Source organism: Pinus tabuliformis, chromosome 6, assembly GCF_031772625.1.
Source record: "Pinus tabuliformis cultivar Carrire ecotype Pingquan chromosome 6, CPIR1, whole genome shotgun sequence".
Taxonomy (NCBI): Eukaryota; Viridiplantae; Streptophyta; class Pinopsida; order Pinales; family Pinaceae; genus Pinus; species Pinus tabuliformis.
In genome coordinates this window covers 2,042,088,956-2,042,105,933 of record NC_142292.1, presented here as the reverse complement: position 1 = coordinate 2,042,105,933, position 16,978 = coordinate 2,042,088,956, and positions in this window count along the sequence as shown.

The following is a 16,978-nucleotide window of genomic DNA, read 5'->3' as shown; positions in this document are numbered from 1 at the left end:
CCTTATGATGTCACATATCACTTTGTGTAATTATCTCATCCTCCCTGGTGGAATTTGGCCCTTACAATAAGGTTAATTGGAGTGAGAATGTAGAATCTCTTTATTCACATTTGAATTGTATGGTTGAATATATATATATATATATATATATAATTTAAATGAGCTATCATCTATATTAAAGCATACGTTGAGCAATTTCACAAAGGTTTATTAGATTATTTTATTATTGAATTATAGTTCGATTAAAAAAATAGATTATGAGATTATAATTTTCAAGTATAAAGTTTGTTTACAAATAAATTATGTGAAAGATGCATATCAAATAACCAAAATTTGACAAAGAATAAAAGTGTGTATATATGTTTGAAACATATTAAGGCACATCCTTTGGATGTTCAAAAAATATTTATCTTGAAAAAGGTTTTGCAAGGTAGGTTGGTTGTATTTAAAAAGTGTATAAAAATATATATGAATTTATTTTCGGTAAATAAAGATTTTTATTAAGTAAGAAATTATTTTAGTAGAAAAATGAATTTACTTACTATATCTATATCTATATATATATATAGTTTTGTTCATTGTATTTATTGTATAAGGCAATCTTTCTCTTGAAGTGGATTGTAATTATTGATTCTTTATCATCTTAAGGCACAAAGATCATAATATTTGGTATCAAAGTTCTTGATCCTAGGGTTTTGTTGCTTCAAACAAGCCATCATGGAATTTTTGCTGTAACTTTTTTTATATGTGATTTCAAATGGTGAAACCTGGAGAAGATTTAGAAGACATCCCAAGAAATCTCTTGTTCAAGTTTCAGATCCTGGTTTGTTATATTTTCAGATTATTTCCCAAGCAGGTTATGGTTTCTGAAGGCTCCTCAATTTTGTCTCAAATAGGCCAATTCAGAATTTTTTCTATAACGTCTTTTCTATGAGGCTTCAAACCATGAAAATTTGATCATATTGATGAGAAATCGTGGTGAACATCTAGTCTAAGTTACAGATCTCGTTTCACTATATTTTAGGAGATATGCTCCAAGGAACTTAGCGTTTTTGTATACTACAGAATTCAATCTCAAACATGCTAGTTTGACATGTGTACTATAACATTTTTTTGTAAGGCTTCATGTAGTGAAACTTGGTCCATATTAATAAGAAATATCTAGGAATATCTTGTAACATTTTCAAAATTAGGTTTTCTATACTTTTGGAGTTATACCCTATGGAAGTTAGGGTTTGTGAATAGTCATGAAATAAATTTTAAACAGGTCAGCTTGGTATTTTTTCTATATCTTTTTATCTCGAAATTTTTAAACTATGAAATATTTAATAATTTCAGGAGATAGATAGAAGTACCTAGGTACAGGTTCCAGAATTATATTTCAAAAAATGGACACATGGTGTGATATACAATTTTCCTCATGGGAAATGTCAAAAAATTCAGCAGGTTTTGGGAAAGTTACTATAACTTTCAATTTTCACACCTGTGGAATAACAAAAGCTACATATCACAATATTCTAGAATAATTTTTCAGATCTCGAAGGCCTCAAATCTTAGAGATATATTAATAAAGCTTCAACCATTATGATATTCTTCAAATTAAGGTACGTAACTTACTAGTGACCTAAATTTTTATCAGAAGAGCCCATTTTTCTTGTTGTAACAAAGAAGAAGACTATTATTACTTTCTAACATGCCTCCAAAGGGAGATACTACAATTAAATCTATTCAAGGCCCATCGTTGACCCATGAAAAAAGTGAAGACGTGAAATTTGGGTTATCTCAATTAGAGAAGAAAGTTAGTGAAATGGATGGTGATATGTTGAAAAAGGTGGATTCCTCGAGTTCTTGAGAAAAACTTAAAATACAAATGGAATAGAAGATGAATGAAAATAAGGAAGGAATAAAAAAGAATATAGAAGGAATAGAAATGAAGAGGAATGACAATAAGGAAGGCATAGAAATGAATATGAAGATGAATGAAAATAACGAAGAAATACAAATTTCCATGATTTCTATCTTGGAAAGGATTCCTAAAAGGGATGTGGAGATCCAAGGAAATCATGAAAATAAGGAAAAGCATGTTGTTGAGAATCAATCTCATATAAGGTGTATGTTATCACAATTGGAGAGCACAAATGTTGAATTATAGAGCCATACTCATGAATTTTCAATCCAAGATCCACATCATGAGGGCTTCAAGTCAACACTAAGAAACTACTACATTGCGAAGATCGATATGAGGAAATTTGATGATAATGATTCTATAGCATGGATACTTTAGATGGAGCAATAATTTGATCTACACGAAGTGGCATCCTTACAAAAGGTAAATATTGCATCCATTTTCTTAGAACAAAACCAAGATGTATGGTATAAATGGATTTGTGAAATAAAAAAGGATTTTGTTATATATTGGTCCCTTTTTACAGAGGAATTGATAACAACTTGTGGGGGTATTAAGAACAACACATTCTTTAGTCAATTAGTAAATATTCAACAAAAGGTCCTATTATAGTGTACATTCAACAATTCCAAAATTTCAATCTCAAAGTAATGAATATCTCAGAGGATATCGTGTTAGATCTATTTATGGGTACTTTAAAGGAAAACATCCAACATGAGGTGTGTCTCTTTAAACCTAAATCTCTAGAGCTGTTTTTATTCTAGCAAGGAAAGTTTAAAGTAAAAATATGGCCATTTGAAAATTGGTCACTAATAACTATATAGAAAAGCATGCTCCCTTTTCATAAACTGACAAGGTTGACTGCTCTGCAAATGGATGAAAGAAGAGAACGTAGAATATGTTTCAACTATGACAACAATTATAGTAAAGGGAATAAATGCAATGAGAATAAATTATTCTAAATAGAGTGTGAAGATGAAGAATATCAAGAAGTGGAAACTTCACAAGATCTAGAGCTTGAAAGAACTACTCCAACAATCTCTTGTCATGCATTGGTTGGCATCAATAATCCACATACCCTCAATATAGAAGGATATATCAAAAGGAAAAGGGTAACATTATTGATTGATTCAGGTAGTACCTATCACTGTATCAATTAAAAATTTGAAAAACATATCAATTGCTTTGTATATCCAACACCAAAATTTCAAGTAATGATTGCAGATGTAGGTACCATAAATTGTTTATGGAAGTGTAATAAGATTAAGTTGACTATGGGTGAGTATTTATCGGTTAGTCCCATAATTGCAATCCAAATGGGTGGTGTTGATGTTGTATTATGGATCCAATGGTTACAATCATTGGGAATAGTGTTCCTTAATTTCCAAGATCTTTTCATAATATTTTTCTCAGAAGGAAAGGAAATTGATCTTAGAGGTATCTAAGGGAAACCTAGTAAAGTGATAAGATCTAACAACATGAAAAAATTGCTAAAAAAGAGACACTAAAGTGTAGTTTCTCAATTTTGTTCATTATACATTCAAACATCTCTATCCTTTGCTTCGGTGGATCTTCAAAAAGTGATCAACAATCATGCTCATGTATTTAGAGAAATGCCTAAGGGTCTTTCACATGTCTGACAACATGACCATGCTATTCATTTACAATCTGGAAGTGTACCACCTAAAATCAGGCCTTACAGATATCCACATGCACAAAAGAGTGAGATTGAACATATGGTTCAAGAAATGTTAGAGGCAGGAATCATTCAGAGTAGCCAAAGTGCTTTTTATTCACTAGTGGTGATTGGTTATCAAAAAAGATGGTTTGTGGTGTATGTGTCTAGAATATAGGAAACTCAAAAAAATGAAAATCGAATATTGTTGGGTTGTGTTATATTCTTTCCACAACTAGCCCAAGTAGTTAACCGGGGGGTAGAGGGGGGGCGGAGCCCCCCTTCATTGCGCTGATTGTGTAGCAAGGGGGGGGGGGGGGGGGGGGGGGGTCACAGGGGGTTTGAGGCGTACCTGTAACCCCACTTTATGGGGTCTGGGGCAACGCCCTGGAAAATTTTGGTTTTGGACCCTATGTTAGGTTGGGCGGACCCACCTATGGTTTTGTGCATGATTTTCGCACATGTTTTCTGGACGCGAAGGTTTTCAGTCCATGGTATTGGACGCGATGGTTTTCGGTCCATGGTATTGGATGCTTCGGCATGTATAAATATGTATTATAACATTGAAATGAACATAATGAAAAATCAAGCTGGTAGTCCCAGTTTTGGGATCTAGGGGAAAATCTCTGTGTATATGTGTTTTATGTGTTATGCTCTCGCATTGTTTATTTTATGTGTTTTAGAATTCATATGCATGTAATTTCCGTACGCGGTTAAAACCTACAAATATAAGTTTCCTATTCCTATCAATGATGAATTGTTAGATGAATTGCATGGATCAATTTTATTTACTAAGTTGGATCTTCGTTCTAGATATCATCAAATAAGAATGAGGCAAGAGAACATTTCCAAAACGTCCTTTTGAACACATGAAAATCATTATGAGTTTTTTTTTATGCCATTTGGACGTACAAATGCATCTTCAACATTTCAAAGCTTGCTAAATTCTATTTTCAAAGCCTTCCTTAGAATATTTGTGCTAGTATTTTTGATGGCATACTAATTTACAACAAATCTTGGGAAGATCATGTACAACATGTTGACAAGGTCTTGATAATATTGGAAGAGAAACAACTATATGCAAAGAATTCCAAGTGTTTTTTGGGGGTTCAAGAAGTGGAATATTTGGGTCATATTGTATCACATAATGGTGTCAAAGTGGAACCAAACAAAATCAAAGGTATGAGGGAATGGTCAATCCCACATACCTTGAAGAAGCTAAGAGGATTATTAAGGGTGATAGGATATTACCACAATTTTTTCAAGAATTATGGCCAACTAGCAACACCTCTAATAAAAAATTTGAATAAGGAAGCATTTTCTTGGACTAAAGAAGCAACCAAAGTGTGTAAAGAACTTAAAGAGGCTATGTGTACAACTTTTGTCTTAGCGACACCTAACTTCAAAAAAACCAATTTGGTGGATAGTGGAATGTGATGCCTCAAGCCATGGCATTGGTGCAATTTTGATTTAAGAAGGAAGACAACTTGCCTTTATAAGTAGTGAAATTAAAGCAAATAACTTACCCAGACCCATCTATGAAAAGGAAATGTTGTCCATACTTCATGGAGTTAAGAAATGGCATTAATACCTAATAGGAAGACACTTCAAAGTAGAAACATATCATGATAGTTTGAAGTAATTCTTGGAGAAAATAATATCTTCAGAAGAGTGACAAAAATGGGTCACAAAGATGTCGAGATATGACTTTGAAATTCTCTACAAAAGGAGAATACAAAATATTGTGGCAAATGCACTCTTAAAGAAAGAGGAAGACACAAAAGGTTTGCTTATGTGTTATTTCCATTCCACAATCTAACTAGGTGGAAGAAGTAAGGACAAAATGGCAACAAGATGAGAATATATGAAAGATCATTCAACAACTATGGGAGGACCATGATGCAGTAGAAAATTTTACATTGAAAAATGATTTATTATGATATTGTTGATGGTGTTGGACCCGCTAACATGTCAAGGGGATATCCCCGGTAAGATGTCCCAATTAGACCTCAGACCGTTTGGTGTAGGATTCCCAGTAGTGGGTCGTAAGGTAATGCCTTGACCGCGATGTTGCACAAAGGCAAGTAAGATAACCCAGTCAGTAGAAAAGGTGTAACTGATGCAAAGAGTCAAGGAACATGTACGAGAGGTTCCAACACTTCAAAGGGAGAGGAAGGTGAAGGTGAGTTCCAGGTTGAAAGGGATCAATCCCAACTCGGCTAGGAACACACCACACAAAGGACAAGCATAGCTTCCGGCGGAGCAGTCCACTCGAATGCGGCAGTCACAACATACAAGGTAATATAACATGAATAACTCTCACAGATCAGCCCGAGACGAGTGTGTCAGTTGATATAGAAAGGTTCATGAGAAAGGTCTATCTGATGTCCAGCAGAGCAGTCGACACGAACAGTGACAACATTAACAACATGTGAAACACTTTAACAACAAGATTCATATAATTGCATACAAATTAGTTCATATACAAGTATGTAAGTTAAACAACATATATTATTAAGGCAACTGAAATAGTCCAACTACAGTAACAACATATGCATGAAAATGTGTTGGCTCTTATTATTAAAGAAGTGTAACTAACAATCGTGCAATACACCATGTAAACCTAGTAGCCCCAACAGTGGAACGTTACAACCACATCTGCATGCTCCTCCAAAGAGATGTACTAGCTCTGTGCAGTGGAGAAGCCAAGGCGCGTTATAATATTATCCAAGCCTTCTTCAAGATAGTCTTAGTAGAAGCTTGGCTGACCAAAAGTCCTTACAACGAGTTATGAGGGACTATTTATAGCAGAGGGTGGGGTGGCCCTTGACATTCTCCTTTGTGACAGTTCAACTACCCTCATGACTCTTCACCTACTCTATGATTGTTACATCCAACCATTGACACTTGACTTACACTTGACATGACTCAACATTACAGTGCACATGTACTCGTGAGACAGCATGGCTTGAGCAAGCCTTGCAAGACATCACTCACACTCAGTCCGCTGTGATGAGACCAACTCTTTGACATGCTTGTGATAGTGAAGGTGGTGCCAAGCTTGGTTGTCCGTGATGGTGTGCATGCACCTCATGGTGACATCTTGTTGAAGCAAACTCTTGCCTCCATTGCAACCGATGCATTGGTTCGGCCCCTTTCATCCAACTCATCTACTACCATGCGCATGGCCTTCTGGGGTATAGTTGAACCGACAACACACTAATGCATAGTGTACATGATGATCTTAAACTGTGTAATGGTGGTCATGCGCATCAACTTGCCGAAGTACATGTTTAGCCCCAATTGGACTTGCTTCTTGTCTTCGCCTTGGTGAGTGTGTTGAATGGGTTGGATTTCATGCATGCACTCAATGACATGCATGTTTTTGGATCCCTTGCATGCGATCAAAAACATTTCTCACCATGTTTTCTCTGTGTCGGCTATTGGGATGGATCAACTCGTACTGGTGCAGTTTCATCCGCAAGTGCAAGATGTGCCCACTACTGTTCCTATTCTTGCTGCAACTCATTGGACTATCAGTGCAACTTCATGTTCTTCCTAAGTTGCTTCTTCAGCACATGAAACTCCTCCTTTGTTCCATCTTCTACCTTCACACGATATTCATTTCACATCGTCACTTCATAGCCTGATTCTCCAAAGTTGCTTTCATTATCAATGGTCTACTTGATCTTGCAACTTTTATTTTCCTCTGTGTTGTCAACAAACTTCCTCTTGCATTCACTACGTTCGCTGCATTCGGTATGCTACCTTTAGCTGATGTTCATAATGTTGCTCGCTGTGATGTTGTTGCTTGATGTCCTTGTCCACGAACAACTTGATGTCTTCGTGAGTAGGTAAGCCCATGGAAGCTTGATCGAATGCATCCAAGTGTGCTCTGAATGGTGTCTTCGTCTCTACTCTCTTGGAAACCATTGTACCTATATTGCTGAGAGGCATATGAACACCTGTGATACCTGGAGACATGGAAACACTCATAGCAAGCAATCTGTTAGTCAAAAACCGAAATGAACATGAGAACTGACTTGTAACATACTTGGGTGAATGATCATGAAGGTTGTACAATTTCGGCGGGAGGTCGAGAGACCCACTACCAAGACTACACAAGGCATAGTCTGGGCTACTGAGAGATTGACTGACTGCTGGAACTATGAAATGCACAGTCCATTTTGGCTCCTAACTGTTAGGATTGTGCAATGCGCAATTCTAGCTGGGAAGGATTGTTGGCCCAGGGACATATTTGCACAATTTCTTGGGCCAAGAAGCCATTGTCCTCCATAAATGCACAAAACAGTCCTGGAGTCCAGTGCTAAGTAGGAATGCGCAAATGTGGATAGGAAGGTGAGCCTTCCTTTCCCAGATTGCGCAATGCAACCTTGGTGAAGCCAGAGCCCGGGCCATGGTTGGCCCAACTCTCCAACAGGCAACTAAAAGCAAGTAAGTGAATGAATGCATGGCGACACTAAGTGATAGAAGAAGTGATTAACAGTGTATGAAAAACATGAATGAAAGATTTGGAAAATAGATCAACATGCATGCGGGTGAGGCAATTCGTCGGTTGGGCGAACATCTGTTCAAAATAGTTTCATGAATGCAATAATAGTGAGATAGAAACAAAAACTGAAACAGAGCTAGAAAAAACTAGTATACATGTAAATGACAGCAAGAGTTCAAAGAAATCAAGCAAACAATACTCATACAAGCGAAAACCCAAAAAGCGATAGAAATGCAACACAAGGCATGGGAAGCAGGCTTACCTGAAAACAGCTGAGCTAAATGTGCCGACTGCTCCTAGATGTGATGTGGGATGTCAGAGTTACAAGGCTGATGTGAAGAATGAGCTCTGCAGCGTTCGATTGATGAGTTTTGATAACATAGAGGTTGTGATACGCATGCCACAAATCTAGGGGAAGTGACACTTGGTGGGAGGTTTCTGAATTGCTCCTTGCATGTAACCTCCAACTGCTAAACATAGATCCCTTAGACAAGGTATGCCTTTGCATGCTGCCTTGGGAGAAGAAGATTATGAATGCAAGTCTATTTTGCTCGGTCCCAGAGGGAACGAGTCAAATCAGCTGCACATGCAAGCGACTACTCGACTGCTGGAAAAAAATGTGCATTTCTGGCTGGGAGCTGGGCTAGCTGCCCAGAAGATTTGTGTAATTTCTGGGCAGAGTAGCTGGCTGCTACCCAGATTTGCGCAAATCCTGGGGTGAACAACCTTCTGCTAGGAAAATTTGTGCAAATCCTACTGGGAGGGTTGGCTGGCAGGACTACACAATCTTGGAGCCCAATATGTTTTCCAGAGAGGATTGCATAATTTCTAGAGGGAAGGTTGGTTGCCCTCCAAAAATGCGCAATTTTCAAGGGGAAGCTGCTCAGCCTGCAACTGGACCAAGTCTGCGTGATCAACCTATGAAGGGAAAAGATCAAACTATGATCGACAAGATGCCTTTGAGAAAGAAAGACACTGAAGCTTGAGGACTTCATGAAGCAAGACAAGCTATTGTCAAGGTTGGTAGGGAGGCTCCAAAATAGGCTAAGGCAAAATTTTGGAGGGTGATTGTAGCCGCTACAACACTTGGCGACACACTGGTAGAACTCCAGCTCTCTGAATGGACCTTGTTCGTGAGAAGCAAGTCTAACACCTCTGGAAGTATTGTTCAGCTCTCAGCTCATCTTGGCTTCGCACTAGCTTGATTGTAAGATGTAGCATCTTCCAGAATCTTGGTTGATTGATACATAGTCCAAGCCAAGGCAACACAGTTGTTTCGATTGGGGTTGAAGGGTATATAGGTGCACAAGCAGTATGGTCGTCAGAGTCTTAATTTCATCTCTGGTGTTGCTCCACTACCAATAGGCCTGGAAAATACCCTAGTGTAGTCACATATGAACATAAGCATGGCCCCGCTGCCAGTGAGCCTGGTCAATACTCCGATGGAGTTACTTGCATCACCTTCCTGCATAGGAAGCCTTTCTCTTCTTTCGCCTTATTCATTTTTCATTTTTCATTTTTTAACTTTTCATTTTTTTTTCATTTTTCACTATGCATAACAGTTATTCATTTCAGAGGCGAAAGAGGGATCCCGACCTATTGAAGTAGAAGAGGTTGTTCCAACAAAGAAGTAGTTTATTGTATCTTTGACGTGCCTGTTAAGGTTTTCCCCCTCACCTTACTCTACTTGACTGAGCTGACAAGGGTTAACCCAAAAACAATCGACTAGAGAAGGTGACACTAGTTAGCGTGCAAGCATTGTGTTTTCACCAAGGTTCACTTCGAATAGTACGTATTTTCCTTCGACATATCATGGACTAAAAGTAACAAGCTCATCATATAGAGGCAAGATGACAGATAACCAAGTAGTGATAGTTGTACAAGCCCTCTTGCACTTTACCCAGCTTGTTTCATGAGTCACACATGGTTTCATGCAAACTAACCTACGAATGAAACAAGCGAACAAACTAACAATCAATAAAGTAAAGCAAGAGCACAAGAAAAAATGAAAGTGAAGCAAGTAAGAAAACAAACAAGAAATCAAAGCATGTAAGAAAACAAGCATGCAAGCAAACAACTGAAAGAAAACACTACTCCTACACTTACACTAATCGGTGCATGGGCCTGATCACGTGAAGTGATACTTCCAATGCAGCCACCGACACATTGGTAGACCCATGTTGGTGAAGGCTTGGTCTGCGAGCAACCCAGTTGTGTGGACCAGCAACCAAGAAAGATATAACAATGAAGAGAACCACAATTCATGTTTCAAAGTGTCCACGGGAAATAAGTGAGTGCATGTGCATGATGAGCAGCCCGCGGACTTATCATGGTGATGTGTGACACCACGTGCAACTTTGAAGCCTAAGCACACTCTTGACTGAGACGTGGAAGCAAATGAATGAAACAAATATAACTTTCATCACGCACGAGTGCTTGCAATATAAGAATCCTCCAATGCATGGGAAATGGGATCATGCAGTTCGAGTGGAGGAAGTGTGATTTGAGTGTTGGATTGACCTTGAGTGCATACAGATGAGTGATGAGGAGCCTTGAATGTTTGAACAATTTCCTAATCAGAAGTGAAACCAACCTCAGGACAGCGAGGGCCTGACATAACCATCAGCTCGGGCTGAAGTGCCTCGACGGTCTATGGGGTTTCGACTTCGTTGAAAGATGGATCATCGTAGACCAGTGGCTTAGTCGGATTAACAACGAGGGAATCAACATCATGATCGGATGATGAGGTGAAGAGATCACGACAACCAATATTAGGAAATTCTGGATGTTGGTCAGCATCCTCATGATTTGATGAATAACACAGAGGGGTAGATGAGAAGGAAGGATGTTCACCCTCTGTGTTTCGAGAAAGAGCAGATGAAAGATCTAGTGGATTTTCAATGAATGATTGGTCCTCTCCGTTGTTGGATGATGGGATAAAATACAGTGTGTCTTGTGAAAGATCAACAATGGTTGCATCCGTGGATGAAGACACACATGCAAAATCATGGATGGCAGGTTCACCAACGATGTTAGGAAAGAACAAAGGAGGTTCGGACGGAAGGGAGTCATCCTTCACCGAGTGTTGATGCTCAAGCTCCCACTCATACTCTTCATGAATGGCAACACATGTTGGTTGTGCAACACCAAATCCATCAGTGGGTTTCTCCTTGTTCACAACAAGTGAAGAGTCTGGAAAGGATGAACACAAGACAACATCACCTGGAGGAACACCCAAGTGAGAAGACGAAGGTCGAAAAGGAGAATTCATATGAGAACTCGAAGGAATCACAACCAAATCTACACAAAAATTGAGTGGAGTGATGTTGGCAAAGTGTAAATGTTGAACATGTGTACAAGCATGATCCTCATCATCACTGGGCAATGGTGGAGTTGTTGAATGAGAGGGAGGCGGACAATCAGTTGAGACAATGTCCACTCCCATGAGATTGCATAGTTCCATCAATGAAGAATGTTGAGCTTGGCTTGATATCAATCTTCCTCTTGGGACGGGTAGATTTCTTAAAGAAATACTCGAATCGGTCCCAAAGATAAGCAAATTTCATCTGCCTCCTCGAAGCTTGAAACTACAAGTCACGGAAGCGCTACCAAAAATCAATAATGGATTCATGCGGAGCCCTCCATTGTTGTAACAGTTTCCGGTCAAGATGATCTGGATCAAAATGATAGAACGTGTCTTCAATAAGATCACAGAAGTGCTCACATGAGTGCACAGTGTTAGCTGGTAGGCTGAGCACCCAACAAAATGGAGATTCATGAATTGTGTATGCAAGCAGCAAACCAGCCTGTTTGTCAATGAACTCATCTTCCTCATAAATCATGGAAAGAAAGTTATGTAAGTGTTCAGGCCAGGCTGCTTCGCCTTCACCATCATACGTGTGAGTGGGCAAAAGATTGAAAAGCTTCCCCGAGATGGACACATATTCACGATTCAAAAAACACCTCGGGGGAGGAAGAATGCAAGACTCCATGAAAGATATGCAAAGGTTCAAAATTGGATGAGAGGGCACTGCTTGTCATCAGGCTCTTCTTCTAGCACCAGAAATGTTGACAATCCTAAACTCACCAACATGTCAAGGGGATCTCCCTGGTAAGAAGTCCCAATTAGACCTCATACCGTTTGGTGTAGGAGTCCCAGTAGCAGGTCGTAAGGTAATGCATTGACCGCGATTTCACACAGAGGCAAGTAAGATAACTCTGTCAGTAGCAAGGCCAGTGTGACTGATGCAGAGAGTCAAGGAATGTGTACAAGAGGTTCCAACACTTCAAAGGGACATGAAAGTGAAGGTGAGTTCTAGGTTGAAAGGGATCAGTACCAACTCGACTAGGAACACACCACACAAAGGACATGAACAACTTTCGGTGGAGCAGTCCACTCGGATGTGAGAGTCACAACATACAAGGTAACATAACACGAACAACACTCACAGATTAATCTGAGACAAGTGTGCTAGTTGATATAGCAAGGTTCATGAGAAAGGTTTGTCTGATGTCTGGAAGAGCAGTCGACACGGACGATGACAACATTAAAAAAATGTGAAACACATTAACAACAAGATTCATATAATTGCATACAAATCAATTCATATACAAGTACGTAAGTTAAACAACATATATCATTAAGGCAACCGAAACAGTCCAACTACAATAACAACATATGCATGAAAATTTGTTGGCTCTTATTATTAAAGAATTGTAAGTAACAATCATACAATACACCATGTAAACCTGGTAGCCCCAACAGTGCAATGTTACAGCCACATCCGCCTACTCCTCCAAAGAGATGTACTAGCTCCGTGAAGTGGAGAAGCCAAGGCGCATTATAATACTGTCCAATCCTTCTTCAAGATAATCTCAGTAGAAGCTTGGCTGACCAAAAGACCTTACAATGAGTTATGAGAGACTATTTATAGCAAAGGGTGGGGTGGCCCTTGACATTCCCCTTTGTGACAGTTCAACTACCCTCATGACTCTTCACCTACTCTATGACTATTACATCCAACCATTGACACTTGACTTACACTTAACATGACTCGACATTACAATGCACATGTACTCATGTGAGACAACATGGCTTGAGCAAGCCTTACAAGACATCACTCACACTCGGTCCGTTGTGATGAGACCAATTCTTTGACATGCTTGTGATAGTGAAGGTGGTGAGTTGATGCCAAGCTTGGTCGTCCGTGATGGTGTGCGTGCACCTCATGGTGACATCTTGCTGAAGTGAACTCTTGCCTCCATTGCTACCAGTGCATTGGTTCGGCCCCTTTCGTCCAACTCATCTACTAACATGTGCACGGTCTTCTTGGGTACAGTTGAACTAGCAACACACTGATGCATAGTGTCAGTGATGATCTTCAACTGTGTGATGGTGGTCATGCACATCAACTTGCCGAAGTACATGTTCAACCACAATTGGACTTGCTTCTTGTCATCTCCTTGGTGAGTGTTTTGAATGGTTTAGATTGCATGTGTGCACTCAATGACATGCATGCTTTTGGATCCCTTGCATGCGATCAAAAAAATTGCTCACCATGTTTTCTTTGTGTCAGCTACTAGGATGGATCATTAACTCGCACTGGTGCAGTTTCATCTGCGAGTGCATGTTGCGCCCACTACTGATCCTATTCCTGCTGCAACTCATTGGATTGTCTATGCAACTTCATGTTCTTCCTAAGTTGCTACTTCAGCACATGCAACTCCTTCTTTGTTCCATTTTCTGCCTTCACGTGATATTAATGTCGCATTGTCACTTCATAGCCTGAGTCTCCAAATTTGCTTTCATGAGCAGTGGATCTACTTGATGTTGCAACTTTGTTATGCCTCTGTGTTGTCAACAAACTTCGTCTTGCATTCGTTGCATTTGGTATGCTGCCTTCAGCTATTGTTCATGATGTTGCTCACTGTGATGCTGCTTCTTGATGTCTTTGTCCATGAACAAATTGATGTCTTCGTGAGTAGTTAAGCCCATGGAAGCTTGATCGAGTGCATCCCCAAGCGTGCTTTGAATGGTTTCTTTGTCTCTACTCTCTTGGAAACCATTGTACCTGTACTGCTGAGAGGAAGATGAACACCTGTGATACTTGGAGACATGGTGTTACAGGGAAAAGTGTCTATGCAGAACTGCTAATCCCATAAAGGCGTGGTAGCTACCTTAGAAACAAACATATTAAAACTACTTTCGTTTTCCTTTATGAAAGATAGATGAGAGAAGAATAAAGGAGACCAACCTTTGTCTTGCGCTTGGTTCCTTGCTCGATTCCTCTCTCTTCTGATAGTCCTTTGCTACTTGCTTCCTTGTATACCCAGCTTTACAGAGTACCTGTAGAATCAAAGCAGCATAACACTATACGAGAACATGGATCTATTATCATAAACAATCTAGGATCGTATGTAAATTGACCATACAAATGCACAAAACATAGATTACACAAGAGTATGGAGGAAAACTTGAATAGCTTTATTGATAATCAAGAAAGAGCCAAGAGAGTTACAACCAGTTGTTCTGACCTAGCATCATCCTCTTAGCAAGTAAGCCCTTCTTCACCTCATGCAAAGCTTAGATCACCCAACACTATGATGTTGCCTCAAGAAACCAACAGTAATTCCTTACAAGATGAAAAATTCCAGCCTCTGGATCTCTGGGATGAGGGATCCATATATAGATATCTGTAAAGGAGATGAGTCAGCTTGTGATTTGATTAGTGTCTTCCCTCTGATAATTCTTGCTTCCACTTGGAGATTGATGATCTCTTACTCATCCTTGGTCGAATCCAGAGAGGCAAGTGTCACAGGAGACGTTTCTGGAAGATTCCATGCTTCTCCACCTCGCGGATTGACACTGCCATTTGTCTCTTCTCACCCATCGCACCCCATAGAAGGGATTTTTGAAATGCAAAGCACCCACTGAGTGTACTTAGGTGAGATGCAACTCACTTTGCCTATGGAGCAGGTGAAATGATCCTGTTTTGACCAGTTCTGAGTAGTTCTTCATGGAGAACTTCTGGGAGAAGTTCTAATCAGTTGACCTTGTTCCTTTAGGGGTTGGAACAACACTTTTAGGGACTTAGGAGCCCTTGGTTTATGGACATTTTATGCTTGGGGTTGCAGTGCCCAAAAATGTCTATAATAGTTTCCCCCTAAAGCATGAGGTCGTTAATATTTTTTGATGTCGGGTGAAATGCTTTATCATGAGGATCCGAAGTTCTTTCAAGCTGGGAGGAGACCTGTAATAAGATACAATACAATACATTATCTTCATAATATTTTCATGATCTAGCTGAGGCGGGCATTCCCATGCTCAGCTTTATAAATTCATTTTCATGTACATAGGACAGACAATCGTCTGAGTGTAGACTGATGATTCTAGAGGAGCCATCATCCCATAGATTGGATGATTATCTGTGCAGCAATGATGTACATTTGATGTCTTTATTTTCCTGAATATATATCGCATCCCGGATGGATGAAACTAGATCCCAGGTCTTCAATCTTGTTCGATCTTCACTCAAAGTACAAGTCGATCCATGTGAGAGATGTTCTGGAGTCGAACATGGAAAGACATCGCCTGATTACCAACCAATGATGTAAGCTGTTAACAGGCACGAGAGGAATCACCGATAATGATAATGATCCTCAAGATACTACAGTACAATTCACGTGGTGTGAATAAGGGACTTGGCGTCAAACACCATGCAAAATCTTTCGGTCGAAGGCCATTGATGTAAACCTGTCGCCGGAACTGAGAAACTTGTCGTTGAGGCATGCAAGTTTCAAAGTACTGAAATGGGTGTTCCTAGATCGAATTCTTGGATAATGAGCTGATGTCGACAAGAAGCGATCCATCATAGGAGGGCCTTAATGAATCCCACATCAGTGACACTGAACGGAGCAAATGATTTTAATGAAGGTGAAAACGATCTGGTGATATAAGGTTCAGGGTGGCGGTCATGAAAGAATGGAGCGTAAATGTATTGCAGCGGGTGAGACACAGGTGAATTAAATTAACCCCAAATGTGGATGGTGTGATGTGACCATGGTGATGTGACCGGTGAATGAAACAACCCAACCCGACTTGGATGCGAAGTGAAAGTGTCATGTTCAAGGACGACTTGCTACCAACAAAGTTTCTTCAAGTTTTCTTCCCAATTTTTCCCCAGTCATTGCTTACCAGTACCTCTTTATTTTTTTCAAGCTTGAGGAGGATAACATATGCTTGTTCTATAATTTTCCCTTCGGGAAAACCCATCGCTATGTTTTAACGAGCCTAGCGATAGTGAAACTTGTTCTTGTCTGCTATGGACAAGTTTGTCGCTATTAGGTTTTAACGAGTTTAACGACAAAGATAACTCGGTCCTTTTCAATTTTAGAGAGTCTGAAAAGGGGCGTAAAGGAAACTCCAAAAATGCTTTTTCGTCATCTAATCCCTTAAGTCCGAAAAAGTATAAAACAATGCAGAAGGGATGAATTTTCGATACTTTTAACGAGTCGAACAAAACAAGCGCTCGATCTTTTTGTGTAATAATCCCTCAAGTCCGAAAAGATTAAAATCTAAAGGAGGGATAACACTTCCGGTCCCTTTAACGAGCTGGAGAGGCCAATGGCTTGGCAATCTTTTCATATTTTACGAGTCAGTTGAAAAGAGCTTAAAGGAGACTCATCTTTGAGGAACGAGTGATAAATTTGGGTAGCAGTTGATTCCAGGTAAGGTTTGGAATTTTCCAATCACGGCAGTGTTACAAGGATGGCTAATAGGATCACTCTTCCCAGTTGTTCCTCAAAAGGGGTAAATAATCAAATGGAGGTGAATTATCGGCCAATACAGAGTGGAGGTGATGATGAGAACACGACCAAGGCTTTA